Source organism: Somniosus microcephalus, chromosome 1 (assembly GCF_052327205.1).
Source record: "Somniosus microcephalus isolate GS21.2 chromosome 1, FLI_Smic_1.0, whole genome shotgun sequence".
In the NCBI taxonomy this organism is placed as follows: Eukaryota; Metazoa; Chordata; class Chondrichthyes; order Squaliformes; family Somniosidae; genus Somniosus; species Somniosus microcephalus.
This window is the reverse complement of record NC_140987.1, coordinates 289,473,226-289,493,459: the sequence shown is the minus strand read 5'-3', so window position 1 is coordinate 289,493,459 and position 20,234 is coordinate 289,473,226.

The window sequence follows — 20,234 nt, the reverse complement described above, 5'->3', positions numbered from 1 at the left end:
CCTGGGGTCAACAGGAAGAAAGGTAGGAAGGTCAAATGACCTCTCACAGGAAGAAAGGAACAAAGGTCAAATGACCTCACACAGGAAGAAAGGAACAAAGGTCAAATGACCTCACACAGGAAGAAAGGAACAAAGGTCAAATGACCTCACACAGGAAGAAAGATCAGATGGCCTTTCCAGCATACAAACTGTTAACACAATAACCGCCACCAGAGGGTGCTATTGCATGTAAAAATGTCCAGAATGTCACATAATGTCCATCGGTCCAGAACACTCCCCGTCTGGGGTCATTAACGACTCCACATAGTCCGAACTCTACTTGTTACTGGAGTCCTCTGGCGACAAAAGAAGAACCACCTCGGAGACAGTCCGTCGGTTTCAATGATAGGATGCAGCTTCCGTAGACTGCTGTGATGGGGTAGGTTGCGTTCTGCTACGTACAGTTCCAACCTGGGTATGGTGAGGTCTGGCTGGGGCGCCAACTTGCCTCTATCAAAGACAAAGCCGATTTTGCTTTGTCCATCTTGAGTGGTGACCTTCAGATAAGCCACACTTGCAATGGTCTTAGTGGATGCATCTGCAAAGACACAAAGCTCTTTGAATTGGGCATTTAAGGGAGAGAAAGACGAATAGCAGCGAGGTATTCGGATCTCCTGTAAGTCTTGGAGTGAGTCTCTCCATCTGTCCCACTCTGCTTCCATCTCTTCAGGGAGAGGTGAATCCCACTCTTCAGCGCGTGTGGAAAGTTCCCTGAGGAGCAGCCTGCCTTGTATGGTGACAGGGGCTAAGAAGCCGAGAGGGTCGTATAGGCTGTTGACTGTAGAGAGCACTCCTCTACGTGTGAAGGGTTTCTTGGCGTCTAGGACTTGGAACGTGAACGTGTCTGTTGCTATGTTCCACGACACCCCTAGGCTACGCTGTAGGGGGAGGTCATCAGTGAAGAGGTCTAGGTCCTTGACGTCCTTAGCACGATCTTCAGGGGGGAATGCCTCCATCACTGCTGGTCTGTTAGAGGCTATCTTATGCAGCCTGAGGTTGGATAGTGCAAGTAGTTCCTGGGCTCGTCCGAGGGTACTGGTGGCCTCTGCTTCGGTCGGGAATGCCTTCAGTGCGTCATCGACGTAGAACTCTCGTTCGATGAACCCTCTCACATCACTGCCAAAGTCGTCGTCTTCTTCCTTGGCAGCCCTCCTTAGTCCGTATATGGCGACAGCAGGGGATGGGCTATTCCCAAAGACATGGACACGCATTCTGTAGTCCACAATGTCTCTATTAGGGTCATTGTCCCGATACCACAGTAAGCGGAGGAAGTCTCTGTGGTCTTCTCTCACCACGAAGCAATGAAACATGTGCTGGATATCGGCAGTGATGGTGATGGACTCTTTCCTGAATCTCATGAGCACTCCCAAGAGGCTGTTGTTAAGATTGGGCCCTGTGAGGAGTACGTCGTTGAGAGAGACTCCCTGATATGGTGCACTGGAGTCAAACACCACGCGGATCTGTCTACTGCATGGGGTAAGGTAGCTTGGACGACCATTCTCCAAGATGGAAGTCTTGAGTGTGCTCACCTGAGATGGCTTGTTCTCTGGTGTGCGATGTCCTACAGGGTACACATTAACGAGGCATATCTTGGAGCATGCTCTTGCGCTCACTCCTTCTCCACACACCTCGGTGCACCTGGATGTAATCTCTGGACCAGCAGCTCCCTCTCTCTCCCCGCCGTGCTCTGATGCGGGAGGAGGCGTCTCTGACTTCCAAGGAGCTGGGCCTAGGTGTAGTGCTGAAACGTGCCGATCACTTTCACATTCAGTGCATTTTGCATCCACCTTGCAGTTCTTGGCGAGATGACTCGTGGACAAGCAGCACCTGAAACATATAGAGTTCTCTTTAAGATATTGTTTCCGATCTTCCAGGGACATCTCCCTGAAGCCTCTGCACTTCTTTAAAGGATGGGGCTTGTTGTGGATAGGGCATTGTTTGCTCATATCCTCAGGTTTCTTTTGAATCTTTGTGTGCTCAATTGAGGACACTTGCATTTTGTGGACAGATATTGGTGTCTTTCCATGTCTGTCGAACTTGTCTCTTCTGGCAAGTGCTGGGTGGGAGGAGAAGAAGTTGAAGCTGGGGTTGTTCCTGGCTTTGGCTTCTTTGATAAGGAGGCCGTGCTCTTCTCCTGCCGACAGGTCTAAGCCCGATGTGGCATCGTGGAAGCTGGACTTCCAAGCCCGATAATTCTTTGGCCTGTCATCAAACGTGATTAACCCCGAAGTCACCAGCTGGGTGCGTACAAGGTATTTGGCGAGGTCGTAGGTGCTGGGACCTGGGCCAGGGTTGCCTTGGCTGGGGGCTCTGTTGGGGGTCTCAAGGGACCGAGAGGGGATTTGCCTCTGACTTTCTCTATTCGGCGTCCTATTCCTTTGCACCGTGTCTTCCGTTCTGCTGGCGGAGACTCTGCGGCTTGAGGCACGCCGTCTGCTTTGACCTTGGTTGGCAACTTGTGGCATGTTATACGAAGTGTTTGCGTCTGTAGAGATGTGCTGGCTTCCATCCCTTTCTCCTGTAAACTGTATGTCGGCATGGTCGCTCACGTAATCTATGGTGCGCTGTCGTGGACTCTGCCACGGAACGGGAATTAAAGGTTTGTAAGCTGTCTCGGGATCAGCTCCCTCCAAAATTGCCTCGAATACTTGTGTCTTGGCTAATGCAGCATCTATCCCTTTTTGTTGCTGCAGAACCTCTAATGTGGCTTGGAGACGGGCCTGTTCAGCCTGGCGTTCCACTTGGTGATGGGCCTGTTCCGCTTGGAATTCAGCTTGGAGTCGGGCCTGTTCTGCTTGGGATTCAGCTTGGAGTCGGGCCTGTTCTGCTTGGGATTCAGCTTGGAGTCGAGCCTGTTCTGCTTGGTGCCGGGTCTGTTCTGCTTGGTGTTCAGCTTGGAGGCAGGCCTGTCTTACTTTTATTTCCATTTCACTGTCCGTATGCGCAGCTCTGGCTTGAGCTGCTACTAGTTTAGCCCGTGCTTTGGCGATGGCTATGCTTACTCTAGAACCACCCGATGACCGTGAACCAACTTGCGACCTGTAGTAACCGGTGCTTATAGACCAATTGTCACGTTCTACAGTTTCGTCTGCCTGTTTAAGGTCTTCTACTTGCTGCAAAGCATTTTCGTTATTATCTTCTGACATGTTGATGTGAGGTAGATGTGCTCTACGAGGTTAAGGCTTACTCTGGGCTCCTCCTGCTCCGCTCTTCACAGCTAGCCGTATTGCTATCTTTTCACTGTGCTGGCCGCGCTAGACGTGCTCCTATCTAGCTATCCAGCAAGTTAAACACTCTATTCAAAATAATTCTTCTGAAGCCTTTTGCTGTTTGAAGCCTTTTACTTGAACAAATTTGTGAAACTGTAAACAAAGACAAAGTATGTTTTGTATATAAACTGAGTACTATACATTCGATATTACATAAGATATAAACATATTTACAACAGTAGAATAGACTAATTGTATAACTAACTAACATTTGAACTAACTTCTGTAACTATTAAATATTAACCTTTTATAAACATAGTATTATCAAAATATTACTCTGACAACATTGCTATTATGCTAAGAACCAAAGATACTCACAGATATTGCGCTTGGCCTAACATATGAAATCAGATTACATTGGAATGTAAATGGAACCTCTCATGGCAGATTCTCCATTATTCAAGTCAGGTTCTTCCTGGCAAAACTGCTTCCTGGGGTCAACAGGAAGAAAGGAACAAAGGTCAAATGACCTCACACAGGAAGAAAGGAACAAAGGTCAAATGACCTCACACAGGAAGAAAGGAACAAAGGTCAAATGACCTCACACAGGAAGAAAGATCAGATGACCTTTCCAGCATACAAACTGTTAACACAATAACCGCCACCAGAGGGTGCTATTGCATGTAAAAATGTCCAGAATGTCACATAATGTCCATCGGTCCAGAACACCAGTTAAAATGCATTAATGACAATACAGCCCGGACATCAGGCCATCAGGTGCGATAAACGGCCATCTAAAACCAGTTAATTTAGATTGGTATAATCATATAAAACAGCCCGCCAAAAGTGAAACAATGGACTGACCTGATTTGGCGTGCAGATTAGAGCCTTCCGAAGGAGTATAATTGTAGGCCCATCAGTACCAATCGCTCTCTTACTCGTCGCTCTTGTCTCTTGCTCTGCTCTGACCTCTTGGGCTGCTGCAGCCTGTACTCGTGCCCTGGCCTCGTGGCGGGTTCTCTTCTCGCTCCCTGCATTGGGTTTTCAGCAGTCAAGGACATCCATACCAATCGCAGGGGAGGGGAACGAGACCCGAGTCCAAAGTCACCCAGGACACCTGGGCCACGAGAGTGTAAGGGGGGCATCTTTTAACTGGTTTATGGTCATTTACCTGGCCAGCAGCCTTTGCCTCTGAGCTCTGACCAATTCCAACCTTTTACCTGGTTTACGGTAATTCACCTGGTCAGCAGCTTTTTGCTGCTGCACTCTAAACCAATTTACAAACAGCGGTTTCGAATCGCTACCCCTCCTTCAGTTCTGAGTGGAGGAATTTATAATTAATGATATTAAAACGGACAAATAGTTTGGATGAGAGAAAAATCAAGTTTTATTACCTAAATAAACTACAATCAACAGAATAAACTATACCACACGAACACAGTAAAACTATATAACAGGGGGTTGCAGACGGCGAAAACGAGGGATAAAATGGCTCCAATGTTACTTAAACAATCTTAGCAATTACCCTCAAATCACTACCCCCAAACTCCTGCTAGGTTGCCTTGCCGAGGAGTCAGAACACCCTGCTCACCTGTGGTCCAGCGAAGTAAAAAGAGAGAGAGATAGCTTCTCAGCAGCTATCTTTATACCTGGTGAGCCCCCTGCCGTTCTGCCTTGCAAGGGCTGTGTGCAAAATTCCCACCCAAAGGGTCCAATACACAAGAGAAAGCTGTGATTGGCTAACTCAGAGTGGTTGGACTGGGTTAATGTGTCTTCCGGAGCTCCCTGGGCTGAAACAAAAGGGAAATACAACTGCTCTATTGTCCAGAATGCTAGGTGATTTAGACCCATTCAGTTCTTAAACAGGTCCCATTCAAGATACAAAAGTCTCTTCTGCAGTTTAGATGTATCCACTCGATATACAAACAAATGCTAATAGCATTCAATTGCTTTGTAAACAAAGCATTGTCCTGTGGTAACGTTTTGTCTCCATTGAACCTTACTTCCAGACACAGAAAGCTGCTTTCCAAGCCCCTTTGTCTTCGGCCATGTGGTGCGACAGCCATTTTTATCCCTGGAAATTTAAAAGCACCACGCCCAGGGATTCTTTAATCAACAAAATTAATCTTCAGAACTGTAAATTACTGCGAATTCTTACAGTCCGCCCTTGAATACTTCCAGCTTGCTTGTAGTATCCTCTTGAAGAAATGAGCAATAATTTCTGACCCCTCACAAACAACCATCCCCTGTATTTACCTAATAGCTATCTGCCACTGATCCCCGTCCCATCTATTCCCCTTAAATTCAAGAAAAAAAAACATGGTACGGTAGGCATCTTACAGATACTTCCGTTTTCAATAAGGGGTCTCATACCCCTACACGCTTGTAAAATTATACAATGTAAACCAAATTTACAAACACCTTTTACATTATAACTTATTACAAAATGTAATCAAAATGATCCCAAGCACGGAGAGGGTCCTACGCCTCTGCTCAACTTGGAGTTGTCACAAAATACAAAAAAAATTAAACATTTGAAACAACATACTTAATTAAAACCCTGACCATCACGTGCCGATGATGGGTCATGAAATTCGAGTGGGTATTGCTCCTCCCATCCGGGCAGTAAAAGTACCTTCCACCCCCCTGTTGATTGTCTTAAACTTTAAAACAGGCAGAATGGATTTACAGACCAGCCTGCTCTGCCAGCCCCAAGCCATTCCCTTGTCCCTTTCTGGAGGCAGGGTACCCCTCATGTTGAAATTACCTAGGCACAGACTGAGACCGGGGAGTATGGGATCATGACTCCCAGTCCCTCCCCCTCCCGTCTTCCCTCGACTGGCTGCAGAAAAATGATGGGTGCCTGTGTGGTGGCTCTCCCTGGCCCCACACAAACTTGGATCCCAGATCCAGCCACCCACTCATCCTCCCCAGCCACACTTACCCTCTTTGCCCGTGGGCCCCCGGGTGAGTTCCTCCCTCCCCCGACCGCACACACGCGACTCTTGGGTCTCCCCCTCCCTATACGATCTTTCCCGGGCCATCACCACCCACCCCCGAGGAACGCGTCCCTATCACAAGGCGCCCGCGCTTCCCCATCGTGACTCCTCAACAGCGAGGTCTCCCGCAAGTGAACTTCGGTCAGGATGGTGCTGGGTTGGGGGCCGTGCCCCACCCAGCTGGGGCCATCTCCTCCCCGTAGGAGGAGTAGGCAAGTTCCTCCGGACCCTGTCCGGTTTTTCCCGAAGATCGGTGCGGGGTCTCCTGGATTCGTCCAGAGGCGAGGTGATCCCCAACATCCTGTCTCCATATCTTCATTCGATGCCCAGCTCGGGCTGGGTGAACAGAGCTGCTTCATTTTCCAATCTCCTGCAAAACTTAAAAGGACATGCAGCCAGGTCTCACTGACCTGCTGCCTTTGGTGGAGACATGGTCGGGTCCCTTGACCTCGGACCAAAATACAAACATTCGGCACACATGTAAACTTAAACTCTTTAAACTTAAACTTAAACCTAGTTATGTCAACAAAACTTAAAATACACCTTAGAAGCACGCTATATGCACACCAAAGCTATAATACAGATGCCGCCCATCTCCGGACGGCCAGACTAATCTCTGGCACTGTCGCAGATTGCTGCTGGCTGCAGCGAAGCTGGACTGCCTCCTGTCTCTGGTCCCTCGCAGCTTATGGCTGTTGAGTGGGGGCCTCTGTTCTTTGGCTTCTCCCTGGCTCGGGAGTCTGCCCTACTCCACTGTAAAGTGGGTGACCATGCTTTCTTAGGCTGGGGCACCCGCTGAGACCTTCTGAGGAGTGTCTCTATGGGGGAAACTTTGGCTGGCGGACCCGGAGCTTGGGTCACAGCCCCAGCTGGCTGGGAACCTTCTCCCCCATGTCCAAATAACCCGCACTGTGTAATGTACCTGGCAGCCTGCCGGTGCAAATCTCTCTCTGGGTTTGTCTGCTCTTCCCTGCCCACTCCTGTGCTGGGGGCAGGTATACTCCCACCACCCGCTGCTGGTGGCTGGAAATTTTCCTCCCCATGTTTAAAACCTGGTGTCAGCTCCCTCCCTATGTCTCCTGCAAGGGGGATTGCTATCCCTGCCCCCCCCCCCAGGGTCCCACATCATGGGGGGGACCACTCTAGAGGCGGGCTGGGAAGCTGGTCCCTTTAAACAGGCCACTGCACCTGCGTGAATCTGCTGTTCGGAAGACTGGGGGATTCCTGTCTCCAGACCAGTGCCTGCGCATGCGCAGGCAGTTTCAGTGAATGAATGGGCAGCAGCCTGCTGATTTCTAATCCCAGGCTGCTGTTTCTTTGTTTCTGAGCCACCTAACTTGCTCAAATTTGAACTTTGGGCAAAACTAGGGTCCCACTGGGGTAGGGAAGTGTTCCAATTGGTGGGCTGGACAACTTGTCCCTGGAAGCAAGCCACATTGCCTGTCTTTGTAGGCTGTGAACTTGAACTTGCATGGGCAGCAAACTCATGTTCCCTCACCCAGGTGGCTTTAACTGGGGAATTTTGGACCTGCCTTTCGTCTGGGGCCAAAACTATCCCCTGTGTGCCTCCCTTGTCCCGGATTTCTGCTACTGGACCTGCTCTACAGGGGTCCCAGAACTCTCCTTCCCTGTTCCCTGGCTTAAACAGCTTACTCTGAACATGAATGGCTCCTCCCCCCACACAAGCCACAGTGCTTGCCTGTGAACTCGAACTTGCTGTGGGCTGAGGATTCCTATTCTCAGGCTCACTCCTCACGGGCGGACCGTACCTCCATTGTTGGAGGGGGTACACTGGTCCTGGTCCCCGCCTGCCTAGCGGGACCTGCTGGTGTTCTACCACCCCATTGTCCACCCCTCCTCGCTGCCAGAGCTCCTCAAGACTCGGAGCTGTGGGCTGCGGTCTTGGGGTCTCTAATTCCCAATCCAGCACCGTTCTGGGTGCTGCCTGTGGGATGGTTCTACTTGGGCTGCCAGTAAAGTCCAGCTGACCTGCCTTCGGGCTGATCAGACAAATCATCCCCTTTGATGCATTTAAAGCCATGTTAAGGCTTTCTATCTCTGCCCTACAGGGGCCATGATCTGCTTCCTCAAACCTTAGGGCGCAGGCCAACTTATAAGCTGCCTTTACCTCCCTAACCTTCTCCTCCTGCTCTGTTCCTTCTGAGGTGAGGCGGGCATTCTCTTCCCGCAGTCTCATCTCGCTCCTCTTTACTCCTATAATTTGGTACTTTAGGAATTCTATCTCGTTCCTTGCATGGCTTTTTCCCTCGCTAGCTTCTTGGGTGAGGTGTGCGATTTCCTCCTGTAGCCTCATCTCACAGTCCCTTGCCTCTGTGACTTCCTGCACAAGGCGCTCTATAAATGCCTGGCATTTCGTGACCTCTAGTGTGAGGCATGCATTCTCTTCCCGCACCCTCATTCCACTAGCTCTGGCCTCATACACCTCTCTGAGGCGTTCTACCTCCGCCTGGCATTTTTCAAGATGGGACTCCCGATTCTTGGCCTCTTTAACCTCCTCCTGCACGCTCATCTCCCCCTTCCTAATCCAGCCACCTATACCTTGATAGGTCAGCCTACACACTGCCGCTAAAATTCGCAGGGCTACCCACATACTGAAAACAACGAGAGAAACAAGAGCTGGTACTTTCTCCAGATCCAGACCACTTATTAAATCAAAAACTGCCTCCACTCCTACCTGGCTCGCCATTTGTAAGGGGGGCATCTTTTAACTGGTTTATGGTCATTTACCTGGCCAGCAGCCTTTGCCTCTGAGCTCTGACCAATTCCAACCTTTTACCTGGTTTACGGTAATTCACCTGGTCAGCAGCTTTTTGCTGCTGCACTCTAAACCAATTTACAAACAGCGGTTTCGAATCGCTACCCCTCCTTCAGTTCTGAGTGGAGGAACTTATAATTAATGATATTAAAACGGACAAGTGGTTTGGATGAGAGAAAAATCAAGTTTTATTACCTAAATAAACTACAATCAAAAGAATAAACTATACCACACGAACACAGTAATTACAGTAAAACTATATAACAGGGAGTTGCAGACGGTGAAAACGAGGGATAAAATGGCTCCAATGTTACTTAAACAATCTTAGCAATTACCCTCAAATCACCACCCCCTAACTCCTGCTAGGTTGCCTTGCCGAGGAGTCAGAACACCCTGCTCACCTGTGGTCCAGTGAAGTAAAAAGAGAGAGAGATAGCTTCTCAGCAGCTATCTTTATACCTGGTGAGCCCCCTGCCGTTCTGCCTTGCAAGGGCTGTGTGCAAAATTCCCACCCAAAGGGTCCAATACACAAGAGAAAGCTGTGATTGGCTAACTCAGAGTGGTTGGACTGGGTTAATGTGTCTTCCGGAGCTCCCTGGGCTGAAACAAAAGGGAAATACAACTGCTCTATTGTCCAGAATGCTTGGTGATTTAGACCCATTCAGTTCTTAAACGGATCCCATTCAAGATACAAAAGTCTCTTCTGCAGTTTAGATGTATCCACTCGATATACAAACAAATGCTAATAGCATTCAATTGCTTTGTAAACAAAGCATTGTCCTGTGGTAACGTTTTGTCTCCATTGAACCTTACTTCCAGACAGAGAAAGCTGCTTTCCAAGCACCTTTGTCTTCGGCCATGTGGTGCGACAGCCATTTTTATCCTTGGAAATTTAAAAGCACCACGCCCAGGGATTCTTTAATCAACAAAATTAATCTTCAGGACTGTAAATTATTACGAATTCTTACAAGAGAGGGCAGAGGAAATGAGGCGAAACGAACCGAGACGAAGAATAAGATAGAGACCTGACAAGAACAGAGAAGGGCAGCAAAAGACGCATTGATAACGACCGAGCGCCTAGTTATAAGCTGGCGCTTGGGGAAAAAATTCATATTACGAATATGATGGCGTTCTAAGAATGGGTAGAAAAATCTAAGCAGTAAAAACTGCTGACGCAACGTTGCCGCTGACGACTGCCGGAGGGAGAAGAGAACCCATCGCGACGAGACGACGACGGTAGCTGAGGAGAGGAAAGGTGTGTCGCAGCAACAGCTCCAGCACCGCGCCCTGAGACGACGTGGCGATGGAGTACCCCAAAGGACAGGAGACCAGACCTCAAAACTCACCATTGCTAAAACAACAGGCTTTGCTTTGGATTGGTGAGCATGAATTCCTGGCCCCTCATAGCTTAATCTAGTTAGGTATAAGGGTGGGCTAAGGATAAGGGGGTTGTTAAAGTAGTTGTTTTTCCCTCGATGTGCCGTGTGTTCCCCATTCCCTGTATAAATATAGTTATTTTGTTTATGCCTGTAATTGTTTACCAGTAATTTCTCATAAGACTGTGTTTTATTTCTGTTTTAATAAAATCTTGGTTTTCTTACACCATACCACTTGTCTACTCGAGTTTCTTCTGTATCGCCGCCTGCACCTAAGTCCGGTGTCTAAAACCCAGGGGCGTGGGAGCGATTCGAACTGCTCACCAACAGTCAGGGGCATAACTGACTGGGCGCACGCGCCACACCCGCCACCCCCTACACCGATACCACCCGCTTTGTGCCAGAGACGAATTTCTAGCCATACATTCATCATTTTGGATTCTGCTTTCTATATAAAGAGGTTAGATTTCTCTGTGCCCCCTTGATGAAGAAGATGGGTAGAGTCTCGGTTCTAAAAGTCCCCGAACGAACCCCGGAGAAGGACCAACCGTGCAACTTTTTGTATAATGGACAAACTGCAGAGCCCAGCACACATACGGGAGACTGTCACCTGCCATCAAATGTAACAGGGGGATTATGATACACTGAGCTGCATAAATAGCAATGTAAAAGCACCTGGTGTTTCTGCTGAATACTCTAGTTACTCATATGTGCCATTATCAGTATTAATTGACAGCTACATGCTGTGTTGTTTAATCGCTTCTCTTATTTCAAAACTAAGCATTTGAGTTAAGTAGCAGATTGAGAGGGAAGTTTATTTAGCTTTTGTCTCTATAATTTTGCCTTTTAATTTGCATTTTTGAAGTTCCATTTCCTATTTTTCTTAAATCTTTTCTGGGGTGAAGTTGCACTGTGCAATATTAGCCTCTGAATCCATAACACATTTGCATAATGGACAAACTAATTCCATATGAACTTGTTAAGTGTTCATGAGCTAATAACACACAACTTGATTTCACCTCATTTGATTATTTTTAATAATGCTGTATGTTTTAGATGCTTTATCCAAGGATATGCTATGTATACAGTAGTCATTTTAGCAACAATAACACACATTTATACAGTACCTTTAATGGGGCGCTTCATCTTTGGTCATCATACCCAAGTCAGAATGGGTGAAGGGCTTCAGAAAAGTGACTGAATGTGTAGTTTAATTACTCGCTTTTAAGGAGACTTTTGAAGATGGGATGAGATGTTACAAGGCAAAGTGGTTTAGGGAGGGTGTGCACGAGTGTGGGGGCAAGATGGCTGAAGGGTCTCCTATTGATGGTACAGTGGAGGGTAGGAAGAACAAAGGGTGTGAACAGAGATAGAGGGCTAGAGAAGGTTGCAAAGGTATGGAGGGGTGAGGCCATGGGGGAATCTGAACACCGAATGAGGATTTAGAAATCAATTAGCTGAGCAATGAGAATGAATGGAAGTTGGTAAGGATTAGGATGGAAGTTGAGGAGGATTTTGTGCAGGATAGGGTGCGGGTGCTGGAATTCAGGATGAGTTGCAGTTTATATAAGGTGGAGTTAAGTAAGCCAGTGAGGAAAGTGTTGGGAAAGTCAAGTACAGAAGTAACAAAGGCATGGGATTAGGGTTTCAGTGGCAGTGGATCTGAGGTAGGGAACGAGATTGTTGATGTTTCAGAGGTTGAAATAGGCAATCTTGGTAATGGGCTGGATGGGAGTTTTATGATCACTTCTGGGTCAAGCAAGGCACTGAGGCTACATAGTATCAGGTTGAGCTTGTGGGGCCATCTGGGAAGGAGGACGACATTGGGAGCTACAGTTTCTGTTACAGAAACGACAAAGTGGTTAAGAAGGCTTTGTCAGTGACAGAGACCTGAGAGGTGCTGGGGCCACTGTAATGAGGTTGAGGGGTTGGCCATTGCTATGGATTAGAGAGATGATGTACAGGGTCATAGTGAATGAGGATGGGAGAGGGGAGAAATAGGAGGAAAGGACGCAGGCGGAGTATAGTTTGAAGTTCGTGAGGATAAGGAGTCACTTGGTATAAAGAATGTTCAAGCAAAATAGGATGTAGAGTTTAACGAAGATTTCACCAGAGAGCTTTGGAATTCTGCAGACAATGAGGAGCTTGAAGAAGGGGGGGGGATGGTAAAGTGTGAGCTGCTAGAAAGTAGAGGACCTGGAGGAGTAAGAGGACTGTTACGTCCGTGTATAATAAGAAACGGACTGCGGAGAACGGTACAATAGGTGTTTACTCAATGTGGCTCAAACTGCAACTGATCTGTACAGATTACTACTCAGTGTTATATACAGGTGTGGTCACTGCCGGTACTACAGTATACATGAGCTGTAAAAAGTAGTTCTCCCCTTAAAGGTACATACATTACAATTCCTCCCCTTTTAGATTAACAGTACCATAACACTCATTTAACAATTAAATATCAAACTAATTACAATTAACACTTTTAACATGCAACATTAGCTGAAAATAGTCTATTTATAAATTCAGTCTTTGGGGAGGCTTCCTGATCCTTTCTGGATAGCGCCTTTCCCGAGTGTCTTGCTCTTGGTGCGGATGTGATTCTGGCCCCCTGTCGTCGGTTGGTTCATCAGCTTCCGATGCTACTGTTTCTGGGGTAGATGCTACCTGTACGTCGGGTTCATCACCAGGTACGTATGGGTGAGGCATGGGGTTGACTTGTTCCTGTGACTCTAGGATCTGGTCAGCATAGCGTCTCATGATGCTCTCCCCAACGTCCACTGTGTACATTAGTGGGCCCTGCCATGCGCATATCGTTCCTGGCTGCCATTTTTCTGTTCGGTAGTCGCGGGCCAAGACTGGTTGCCCTACATTGAAGCTCCTTGTTGGCTTCTCATGGATGTGCTGGAATTGCTTACTCTCAACATCTCTTCGTACGTTTGGTCTGAGCAAATCCAGGCGAGATCTTAACCTTCGGTTAAAGAACATCATGGCTGGGGCCTGGTTGGTAACTGCATGTGTCGCATTCCGGTAGGCGAACAGGAAATTGTCCACCTTGTGCTGCTGCGGAATGTTGTCATTGTACATAGCCTTTATTGTCTTCTTAAAGGTTTGTACGAACCTCTCAGCCAATCCATTTGTGGCTGGATGATATGGGGCGGATGTGTAATGCCTTACCCCATTCTTTTTCAAGAACCTCCGGAACTCTTCGGACACAAACTGTGGTCCGTTGTCGGAGCAAATCTGTTCTGGCAAGCCATTCCTGGCAAAAATGGTCCGTAGGACTGCAATAGTTTTCTCCATGGTGGTGGAGGACATTTTGATGACTTCAGGCCATTTCGAGTGCGCATCCACGGCTATTAAAAACATTGAATCCATGAATGGACCAGCAAAATCAATATGCACCCGTTGCCATGGAGATGAGGGCCACTCCCATGGGTGTAGAGGGGCCTGTGGTGGTGCATTTTGGACTTTCTGGCATCCTGAGCAGCTCATGGTCAGGTCCTCGATTTGTTTATCGATTCCCGGCCACCACACATAAGCCCTGGCTAGGCTTTTCATTTTCACCCCTCCCAGATGACCGTCATGAAGCTCATTGAGCACTCTATCCCTTAACTTGGGTGGAATTACCACTCGGGATCCACACATCAAGGTCCCCCAGCACACTGACAGCTGTTCTCTCCTTGTCGAGAATGCTGGCAACAGTGAGTCGCCATGCGCTGGCCATCCCTTCACCGTCAAATCATATACCCGAGACAGTGTAGGGTCATTTCGAGTTTCCTTTTTGATACAAGCGTTAGTTACCGGTAGGTATTCAACTATAGTCGAATGGAATATTTCGACAGGATCCACTGCTGGTGCTTCCTCTGCAGTAGGCAGTGGCAGGCGTGATAGCCCATCAGCATTTCCATGCTGTTTCGTGCCCTTATATTCAATCTCATAGTGGTGCGCCCCTAGAAAAAGTGACCATCTTTGTAGTCGTTGCGCAGCCATCACCGGAACACCCTTCTTCGGATTAAAAATGGAGACAAGAGGCTGGTGATCAGTCAGCAAGGTGAATTTCTGCCCGTGCAGATAGTGATTGAACTTTTTCACTCCCCACACTAGGCTGAGGGCCTCCCTGTCAATCTGGGCGTAGTTACGCTCGGCTGAGGTTAGTGATCGTGACGCAAAGGCTATTGGCCTCTCTGAGCCATCTGAGAATTTGTGCGACAGCACCGCTCCAATGCTGTAGGGTGACGCATCACATGCCAACCGAATTGGTAATGCTGGGTTGTAATGGGCCAATACCTCTTTCGATGTGATTAGTGTTTTGCTCTTCTGGAAAGCTCGTCTACATTCGTCACTCCACTTCCATGGCACCCCAGTTTGCAGTAGGGTGTTCAGTGGGTGTAGTATTGTAGACAAATTTGGCAAGAACTTATGGTAGTAGTTTACCAGCCCGAGGAACGACCTCAGTTGTGACACATTTTCCGGTGCTGGAGCCTTGACTACTGCCTCAATCTTCTCTGGGGACTTATGTAATCCCTCTTTATCGATAACGTGGCCACAAAACGAGATTTGTTTTCTAAAATACTCGCATTTGGGGCGGTTAGCTCAGAGCCCATATTCCTGCAATCCAGTGAGCACCTGCTCCAGGTTGGCAAGGTGATCACTGTCATTTTCGCCCGTGACCAGGATGTCGTCCAAATAACACTGGGTCCCTGGGATCCTTTGCAGGACTTGTTCCATTGCCCTCTGCCAAATAGCCGGAGCTGATGCTACCCCGAATACCAGCCGGTTGTATTGGTAGGGACCTTTATGGGTGTTGATTGTGAGGTATTTTTTTGATGCTTCTTCTACCTCCATTTGCAGATACGCCTGGACCAGATCAATCTTAGTGAATCGTTTCCCTCCAGATAGCGAGGCGAAAATATCTTCAATCTGCGGAAGTGGATATTGTACGGTGTGAAGGACCGGGTTCACTGTTACCTTAAAGTCCCCACAGATGCGAACCTTCTTTGGTTCCCCAGGCGTGCTGCTCAATGACTTTTTCATCACAGGGACGATGGGTGTAGCCCACTCACTCCAGTCTACCTTGGACAGTACACCTGAACGTTCCAGACTCTCCAGCTCTGCTTCGACGGCTGGGCGGATCGCATAAGTCTGGCCTTAAAAAATTTTGGGCTTGCGTTTTCTTCAATTTTAATCGTCGCTGTCATGTCTTTTAGTGTTCCGAGTCCTTGCTGGAACACTTCTTTCGCCTCAGTTAGGATCTTTGACAGTCGCCCAGGTGTGACGTCGTCATCCTTTTTGTCAGCCACAGTCAGTGCCTGTATGGAATGCCAATCCAGTTGTATTTTCCGGATCCATTCACGTCCCAGTAATGGTGGTCCTCCATCTTGCAATACATACAGGTCTAGTTTTGGTGTTTCCTTACCGTTATATATAACGGTCACCCTTATTTTTCCTTTGGGGTAGACTTTTTGCCCCGTGTACGTCTTCAAAATAATTTTTGTGTCTCTCAAGGGTATGTGTGAGAATAGCCGCTCATAGTCCCGTCGGTTTATGACTGTTAGCGCTGATCCTGTGTCCAATTCCATCTTTACCTGGACTCCTGCTATCTTGAGTGACCCAAATGGTTCGGTGATCCTCCGTTGTGATCACATTATGTAGTTTCAGACAACTCAGTTCCCTGCTTTCGGAGTCGTTATCACTCTTTTGTTCGTCTGAACTATTCTCCGTTATCTTATGTACCTTCTTGAACTTCCCTTTGGCCGGTTTCTTATTGCTGGTTTTCTTTCCCGACCTGCAGACTCATGCTATGTGTCCTACCTTTCCACACTGTCTGCACACTTTGTCTTTGAACCAGCAATCATTCTGGTCGTGTGTTGTTCTGCCGCAGCGATAGCACTTCTGTTCCATATGACATTTCGTTTGTGCCATATTCTTGCGGTCTCTGTTGTATCTCTGCAGCGCCCCGTGCTGCTGCTTCATATGATACCGCAATGCTGAAAGCCTTTTCCAGCGTAAGGTCCTTTTCAGATAAAAGCCGTTTCTGGGTTCCTTCACTTTGAAGCCCACACACAAACTTGTCCCTTAAGGTATCTGCCAGTCCCGCTCCAAACTGGCAGTGTTTCGATAGTTTGCGCAGTTCTGTTAAATAATCAGCATTGCTTCCATCCTTATGCTGGTTCCGTTTGTGAAACTTGAATCTTTCTGCTTTCAGCAGCAGTGTGGGATTTAAATGTTCCTTTAGTATTGTTACTATGTCTTCAAAACTCTTTTCCATTGGCTTCGTTGGGGTTACTAGATTTCGTAATAAACCATACGTCTTTGCACCCATTAAATTTAACAATACCGACGCTTTCTTGTCATCTAACACCTCATTTGCCTTGCAGTACACCTCTATTCGTTCGACATATGTAGTCCAATCTTCGACTTCATTGTCAAATGCGGTGATACTGCCACTCTTCGGCATTTTGGGTATGGTTTAAAATGGCGTCTCCCAATGGCTTAAAATGGTGTCTCCTGTGCTTTCCTTCCTCCCCCGCTGCTGCCGACGCCGCTCCCGGCGGTTCTCGTGACAATGGCGGCGCCCTGTAGGTTTCTGCGCGTCTCTCTCCCTCTCTCCGACGCTGCTTGGCCCCTGAACACCGGCTGCGCCCTGTGCGCTCTGCCCTCTCTCTCTCCCCATCGACGCTGCTCGGCCCTTTGCTGTGCCGCTCAGTCGGGCTCTAACCCGCCGCCGTCCAGGAAGGGTCTGCGCACTACCTGTTGCCAGCCCGTTTCGCTGGACCACCTCGACTGGAAAGCCAAGCCTGGCTATCGACAGCCTCCCCCGCAATTCTCGAGTCTCTGGCCTTGACCTCCAATCCACTGATCTCCAGGGACAAATCCCCGGGAGGTGATGCAGAGTTGCAGGTACGTTCGAACCTGCCTCGTCGCCAATGTTACGTCCGTGTATAATAAGAAATGGACTGCGGAGAACGGTACAATAGGTGTTTACTCAACATGGCTCAAACTGCAACTGATCTGTACAGATTACTACTCAGCGTTATATACAGGTGTGGTCACTGCTGGTACTACAGTATACATGAGCTGTAAAAAGTAGTTCTCCCCTTAAAGGTACATACATTACAAGGATATATCAAAGTGGGACTAGAAGATGCTAGCACATCATTTCCCCTTTGGGGTTTGTGTGGGGAATATAGTGGAACATGTAATCAGGCAGGGTAGGGGAAAGGATTCAATGTCAGTGAGGCAGGTTTTGGTCAGATTCAGAATGTTATTGCCAGGTTGAGCTTGTGGTGATAGATGGGGAGGACCTTATTTGCAAGAATGTAACATTTTATAGGTCAAAACACAGTGAACCAGTGGTGGGTGGCTCATTGAGGAGAACAATGGGTGGGGTGGGTGGAGTGAAGAGAGGAAGGTTAGAGAGGTTTACCCATGAGGAGTGAGGTTGGCAAGGTGTCCAGCAAGAGAAGGGATGAGGCAATTGGCACTGCTACATTGAGACTACCAGTTGCAGATGCCTTGGTGAGTGCAGTGGAGGATGCCTAGCTCAGAGCCGAGGGAAGTTATGGGCTCATTCAGAAGGGACTCAAGTCTGGGGTGGAGGCATGAGAGGAAGTCAGCAAAGGACTAATGTTGAGTAGGATAGGGATGTGGAGAGGAGCATGTTTCAAAAACTGGGGGGGCGAGGAGTGTGGCGGCAGGACGGTGGGGTTAGTGAGAAGACCTGGAATAAGCGGGAAGCTGATGATAGATGGGGCCAGAATGGACCGAGAGAAAAAGTAGGGGAAGCTCAAGTCTAGAGCAGCAACTAATGCACATATACAAATTTACACAGGTGGTATTCCAGTTACATACTAATCCTCCTTTAAGACGATCCTTAGAACTTACCTCTTTGACCAAGCTTTTGATCACCTGTTCTAATATCTCCTTATGTGCCCTGTTGTCAAATTTTGTCTGGTAACGCTCCTGTGAAGCACTTTGGGACGCTTAACTAAGTTAAAGGCGCAATGTTGTTGTTGTTAGGGAAAGCCACACATAGTTCAAGGAGAGTCCATTTGCAAGGAAACTGAGAAAGGCAGTCAAAGTCCAACAGCATCCCCGATGGCCTGGCAATTGGGAACTTGGGCTTGCCTGGTGGTCAAGAGGCTGCTTGATGGTCATAGTTGTGATCCAGTGTCTGAAATGGGAAAGGAGCGGGGGCCTGTTCAGTAACCAACCTTGGAGTCTAGGATTAGGGGCATAGTCTAAAAATTAGAGCCAGACCTTTCAGCAGTGAAATTAGGAAACAGTTTTACACACAAAGGGTGCTAGAAGTTTGGAACTCTCTTCCGCAAATGGCAATTGATGCTGGATCAATTGTTAATTTTAAATCTGAGATTAATAGATTTTTGTTAATCAAAGGTATTAAGGGATATGGGCCAAAGGCGGGTATATGGAGTTAGGTCACGGACCAGCCATGATCTCACTGAATAGCGGAGCAGGCTCATGGGGCTCAATGGCCTACTCCTATTCCTATATTCCTATGTTCCAACCATCGGGCCTGGCTGGCAGTTGCCATCCTGAGTCTGGTCAGTAGTCTGAGGCAGTCAGTAATCCAGTGCCATCTGGGTGCCAATTGTCTCCAGGCCTGTAGATTGCTGGTGGTTTGAGACTGCCTGGCTGCTGGTGATTGCGCTGCTTGGCTACTGGTGGCATAAGGCTGGTAGACTGCTGGAATCCCAAGACAGTCTGCCTGCTGGTTTAAGTTTTAAAAGCATATGGTAAAAGCAAACTGGTGAATAAGTGCTTAAATTCAGATCCATGCTTTTTATTTATTGAATAAAGACTCTTGCCACAATATGGTTTATATCTGTGTGAGGAATGTGCTGTTGTAACCTGCTCTCTGTGTATTCCTACAATAGTGTGATGTCTCATGTTGCTCATTTTGTAGTATTTTTATTTTCTGTATCTCCTTTTTACATTCTCATCAGTAAATTTTGATGACCTTTCTGTGATTCCGGTGCTGGTGTGATGAAGACAATGTTGCATTAACTTGCAACATTAAAAAAAAAAATTAGCAAAAACAGAAAATGCAGAAATATACAGCAGGGTGATGAGCATCAGAAATAGAAAGATGTTAATGTTTTGGAAGTAACCCTTCATCAAAGGTGTTCCCACCTGAAACACTAAAATGCCTTTCTCTTTCAGGAGCTGACCGACCTACTGTTACTTGCCAGAACGCATGCTTTTACATAGAAACATAGAGACATAGAAGATAGGAGCAGGAGTAGGCCATTCGGCCCCTCGAGCCTGCTCCGCCATTCAATGAAATCATGGCTGATCATCCAAATTCAGTACCCTGTCCCTGCTTTCTCCCCATATCCCTTGATCCCTTTAGCCTTAAGAAATATATCCAACTCCTTCTTGAATATATTTAATGAATTGGCCTCCACTGCCTTCTGTGGTAGAGAATTCTACAGGTTCACCACTCTCTGGGTGAAGAAATTCCTCCTCATCTCTGTCCTAAATGACTTACCCCTTATCCTTAGACTGTGACCCTTGGTTCTGGACTCTCTGTGACCATCGGGAACATCCTTCCTGCATCTAGTCTGTCTAGTCCTGTTAGAATTTTTACGTTTCAATGAGATCCCCTCTCATTCTTCTAAACTCCAGCGAGTACAAGCCCAATCGACCCAATCTCTCCTCATACGTCATTCCTGCCATCCCAGGTATCTTTTTTTATCTCTACTAAAAGATTTTCCAAAGTATTTTGAATTAGATTGTGCCACTTTAAAATTCAGTGGACAGTCATTCTGTTGGGGTGTTAAAGCATAAATGCTATATTATACTTATAAACATT